The sequence below is a fragment of the Phyllobates terribilis genome, unplaced genomic scaffold (genome assembly GCF_046119375.1).
Source record: "Phyllobates terribilis strain yellow unplaced genomic scaffold, ASM4611937v1 Scaffold_28__1_contigs__length_16237799, whole genome shotgun sequence".
Classification (NCBI taxonomy): domain Eukaryota; kingdom Metazoa; phylum Chordata; class Amphibia; order Anura; family Dendrobatidae; genus Phyllobates; species Phyllobates terribilis.
The window spans coordinates 2,284,042-2,290,041 of record NW_027362788.1 but is presented as its reverse complement, the minus strand read 5'-3'; positions in this window follow the sequence as shown (position 1 = coordinate 2,290,041).

The window sequence follows — 6,000 nt, the reverse complement described above, 5'->3', positions numbered from 1 at the left end:
GGGGTAAAATTGAAAAAAGTTGAAAAAAAATTTTTTTGGACTTAGTCATTTATCCGACGTTTATCAGACTTTCAGATAGGGGAAATGCCAGTGAGCATTCCGATTTCAGTTCCAGAGCAATTCGCCCAATGAGTCCTTGTTATTTAGTCGTTTTCAGCCAATTTTATGGATTTTTGAAAATTTCACTTTTTTGTGAAAATATCCACTAAATGAGGGAATAATATGTGTGAGGGTACCCCAGGAGAGTTCCAAATGTGCGTGGGTAGAATATATATCCCACGGGGGGTAAAATTGAAAAAGTTAAAAAAAAGTTTTTTTTGGACTTAGTGATATTTCTAACGTTTATCAGACTTTCAGATAGGGGAAATGTCAGTGAGCTTTCCGATTTCAGTTCCAGAGCGATTCGCCCAATGAGTTCTTGTTATTTAGTCGTTTTCAGCCATTTTTTTTGGATTTTTGAAAATTTCACTTTTTTGTGAAAATATACACTAAATGAGGGAATAATATCTGTGAGGGTACCCCAGGAGAGTTCCAAATGTGTGTGGTTAGAATATATATCCCACGGGGGTAAAATTGAAAAAAGGTGAAAAAAAATTTTTTTTGGACTTAGTCATTTTTCCGGCGTTTATCAGACTTTCAGATAGGGGAAATGTCAGTGAGCATTCCGATTTCAGTTCCAGAGTGATTCTCCCAATGAGTCCTTGTTATTTAGTCGTTTTCAGCCAATTTTCTGGATTTTTGAAAATTTCACTTTTTTGTGAAAATATCCACTAAATGAGGGAACAATATGTGTGAGGGTACCCCAGGAGAGTTGTAAATGTGTGTGGGTAGAATATATATCCCACGGTGGTAAAATTGAAAAAAGTTTAAAAAAATTTTTTTTTGGACTTAGTCATTTTTCCGGCGTTTATCAGACTTTCAGATAGGTTAAATGTCAGTGAGCATTTCGATTTCAGTTCCAGAGCGATTCGCCCAATGAGTCCTTGATATTTCATCGTTTTCAGTCAATTTTCAGAATTTTTGAAAATTTCACTTTTTTGTGAAAATATTAACTAAATGAGGGAATAATATGTGTGAGGGTACCTCGGGAGAGTTTCAAATGTGTGTGGGTAGAATATATATCCCACAGGGTTAAAATTGAAAAAAGTTAAAAAAAAAATTTTTTTTGTACTTAGTCATTTTTCCGGCATTTATCAGATTTTCAGATAGGGAAATGTCAGTGAGCGTTCCGATTTCAGTTCCAGAGCGATTCACCCAATGAGTCCTTGATATTTCGTCGTTTTCAGTCAATTTTCAGAATTTTTGAAAATTTTACTTTTTTGTGAAAATATCCACTAAATGAGGGAATAATATGTGTGAGGGTACCCCAGGAGAGTTCCAAATGTGTGTGGGTAGAATATATATTCCACAGGGTTAAAATTGAAAAAAGTTTAAAAAATTTTTCTTTTGTACTTAGTCATTTTTCCGGTGTTTATCAGATTTTCAGATAGGGGAAATGTCAGTGAGCGTTCCGATTTCAGTTCCAGAGCGATTCGCCCAATGAGTCCTTGATATTTCTTCGTTTTCAGTCAATTTTCAGAATTTTTGAAAATTTCACTTTTTTGTGAAAATATCCACTAAATGAGGGAATAATATGTGTGAGGGTACCCCAGGAGAGTTCCAAATGTGTGTGGGTAGAATATATATCCCACGGGGGTAAAATTGAAAAAAGTTGAAAAATTTTTTTTTTTGGACTCTCATTTTTCCGACGTTTATCAGACTTTCAGATAGGGCAAATGTCAGTGAGCGTTCCGATTTCAGTTCCAGAGCAATTCTCCCAATGAGTCCTTGATATTTCGTCGTTTTCAGTCAATTTTCAGAATTTTTGAAAATGTCACTTTTTTGTGAAAATATTAACTAAATGAGGGAATAATATGTGGGAGGGTACCCCAGGAGAGTTCCAAATGTGTGTGGGTAGAATATATATCCCACAGGGTTAAAATTGAAACAAGTTTAAAAAATTTTTTTTTTGTACTTAGTCATTTTTCCGGCGTTTATCAGACTTTCAGATAGGGGAAATGTCAGTGAGCGTTTGGATTTCAGTTCCAGAGCGATTCGCCCAATGAGTCCTTGATATTTTTTCGTTTTCAGTCAATTTTTAGAATTTTTGAAAATTTCACTTTTTTGTAAAAATATCCACTAAATGAGGGAATAATATGTGTGAGGGTACCCCAGGAGAGTTCCAAATGTGTGTGGGTAGAATATATATCCCACGGGGGTAAAATTGAAAAAAGTTGAAAAAATTTTTTTTTGAACTTAAGTCTTTTTTTCGGCGTTTATCAGACTTTCAGATAGGGGAAATGTCAGTGAGCATTCCGATTTCAGTTCCAGAGCGATTCGGCGGATGAGTCCTTGATATTTATTCGTTTTCAGTCAATTTTCAGACTTTTTGAAAATTTCACTTTTTTGTGAAAATATTAACTAAATGAGGGAATAATATGTGGGAGGGTACCCCAGGAGAGTTCCAAATGTGTGTGGGTAGAATATATATCCCACAGGGTTAAAATTGAAAAAAGGTTAAAAAATTTTTTTTTTGTACTTAGTCATTTTTCCGGCGTTTATCAGACTTTCAGATAGGGGAAATGTCAGTGAGCGTTCGGATTTCAGTTCCAGAGCGATTCGCCCAATGAGTCCTTGATATTTCTTCGTTTTCAGTCAATTTTTAGAATTTTTGAAAATTTCACTTTTTTGTGAAAATATCCACTAAATGAGGGAATAATATGTGTGAGGGTACCCCAGGAGAGTACCAAATGTGTGTGGGTAGAATATATATCCCACGGGGGTAAAATTGAAAAAAGTTGAAAAAATTTTTTTTTTGGACTTAGTCTTTTTTCCGGCGTTTATCAGACTTTCAGATAGGGCAAATGTCAGTGAGCGTTCCGATTTCAGTTCCAGAGCAATTCGCCCAATGAGTCCTTGATATTTAGTCGTTTTCAGCCAATTTTCTGGATTTTTGAAAATTTCACTTTTTTGTGAAAATATCCACTAAATGAGGGAATAATATGTGTGAGGGTACCCCAGGAGAGTTCCAAATGTGTGTGGGTAGAATATATATCCCACGGGGGTAAAATTGAAAAAAGTTGAAAAAATTTTTTTTTGGACTTAAGTCTTTTTTTCGCCGTTTATCAGACTTTCAGATAGGGGAAATGTCAGTGAGCATTCCAATTTCAGTTCCAGAGCGATTCGGCGGATGAGTCCTTGATATTTCGTCGTTTTCAGGAAATTTTCAGAATTTTTGAAAATGTTACTTTTTTGTGAAAATATTAACTAAATGAGGGAATAATATGTGTGAGGGTACCTCGGGAGAGTTCCAAATTTGTGTGGGTAGAATATATATCCCACAGGGTTAAAATTGAAAAAGTTTAAAAAATTTTTTTTTGTACTTAGTCATTTTTCCGGCGTTTATCAGAATTTCAGATAGGGGAAATGTCAGTGAGCGTTCCGATTTCAGTTCCAGAGCGATTCGCCCAATGAGTCCTTGATATTTTGTCGTTTTCAGTCAATTTTCAGAATTTTTGAAAATGTCACTTTTTTGTGAAAATATTAACTAAATGAGGGAATAATATGTGTGAGGGTACCCCAGGAGAGTTCCAAATGTGTGTGGGTAGAATATATATCCCACAGGGTTAAAATTGAAAAAAGTTTAAAAAAATTTTCATTTGTACTTAGTCATTTTTCCGGCGTTTATCAGACTTTCAGATAGGGGAAATGTCAGTGAGCGTTCCGATTTCAGTTCCAGAGCGATTCGCCCAATGAGTCCTTGATATTTCGTCGTTTTCAGTCAATTTTCAGAATTTTTGAAAATGTCACTTTTTTGTGAAAATATTAACTAAATGAGGGAATAATATGTGTGAGGGTACCCCAGGAGAGTTCCAAATGTGTGTGGGTAGAATATATATCCCACAGGGTTAAAATTGAACAAAGTTAAAAAAAATTTTCTTTTGTACTTAGTCATTTTTCCAGTGTTTATCAGACTTTCAGATAGGGGAAATGTCAGTGAGCATTTCGATTTCAGTTCCAGAGTGATTCTCCCAATGAGTCCTTGTTATTTAGTCGTTTTCAGCCAATTTTCTGGATTTTTGAAAATTTCACTTTTTTGTGAAAATATCCACTAAATGAGGGAATAATATGTGTGAGGGTACCGCAGGAGAGTTGCAAATGTGTGTGGGTAGAATATATATCACACGGGGGTAAAATTTAAAAAAGTAGAAAAAAAATTTTTTTTGGACTCAGTCATTTTTCTGGCGTTTATCAGACTTTCAGATAGAGGAAATGTAAGTGAGCGTTCCGATTTCAGTTCCAGAGCGATTCGCCCAATGAATCCTTGATATTTAGTCGTTTTCAGACAATTTTTGGGATTTTTAAAAATTTCACTTTTTTGTGAAAATATCCACTAAATGAGGGAATAATATGTGTGAGGGTACCCCAGGAGAGTTCCAAATGTGTGTGGGAAGAATATATGTCCCACTCGGGTAAAATTGAAAAGAGTTAAAAAAAAATTTTTTTTGGACTTAGTGATTTTTCTGCCGTTTATCAGACTTTCAGATAGGGAAAATATCAGTGAGCGTTCCGATTTCAGTTCCATAGCGATGCGCCCAATGACTCCTTGTTATTTAGTCGTTTTCAGCCAATTTTCAGAATTTTTGAAAATTTCACTTTTTTTGTGAAAATATCCACTAAATGAGGAATAATATGTGTGAGGGTACCCCAGGAGAGTTCCAAATGTGTGTGGGTAGAATATACATCCGACGGGGGTAAAATTGAAAAAAGTTGAAAAAAAATTTTTTTAGATTTAGTCATTTATCCGACGTTTATCAGACTTTCAGATAGGGGAAATGCCAGTGAGCATTCCGATTTCAGTTCCAGAGCAATTCGCCCAATGAGTCCTTGTTATTTAGTCGTTTTCAGCCAATTTTATGGATTTTTGAAAATTTCACTTTTTTGTGAAAATATCCACTAAATGAGGGAATAATATGTGTGAGGGTACCCCAGGAGAGTACCAAATGTGTGTGGGTAGAATATATATCCCACGGGGGTAAAATTGAAAAAAGTTGAAAAAATTTTTTTTTTGGACTTAGTCTTTTTTCCGGCGTTTATCAGACTTTCAGATAGGGCAAATGTCAGTGAGCGTTCCGATTTCAGTTCCAGAGCAATTCGCCCAATGAGTCCTTGATATTTAGTCATTTTCAGCCAATTTTCTGGATTTTTGAAAATTTCACTTTTTTGTGAAAATATCCACTAAATGAGGGAATAATATGTGTGAGGGTACCCCAGGAGAGTTCCAAATGTGTGTGGGTAGAATATATATCCCACGGGGGTAAAATTGAAAAAAGTTGAAAAAATTTTTTTTTGGACTTAAGTCTTTTTTTCGCCGTTTATCAGACTTTCAGATAGGGGAAATGTCAGTGAGCATTCCAATTTCAGTTCCAGAGCGATTCGGCGGATGAGTCCTTGATATTTCGTCGTTTTCAGGAAATTTTCAGAATTTTTGAAAATGTTACTTTTTTGTGAAAATATTAACTAAATGAGGGAATAATATGTGTGAGGGTACCTCGGGAGAGTTCCAAATTTGTGTGGGTAGAATATATATCCCACAGGGTTAAAATTGAAAAAGTTTAAAAAATTTTTTTTTGTACTTAGTCATTTTTCCGGCGTTTATCAGAATTTCAGATAGGGGAAATGTCAGTGAGCGTTCCGATTTCAGTTCCAGAGCGATTCGCCCAATGAGTCCTTGATATTTTGTCGTTTTCAGTCAATTTTCAGAATTTTTGAAAATGTCACTTTTTTGTGAAAATATTAACTAAATGAGGGAATAATATGTGTGAGGGTACCCCAGGAGAGTTCCAAATGTGTGTGGGTAGAATATATATCCCACAGGGTTAAAATTGAAAAAAGTTTAAAAAAATTTTCATTTGTACTTAGTCATTTTTCCGGCGTTTATCAGACTTTCAGATAGGGGAA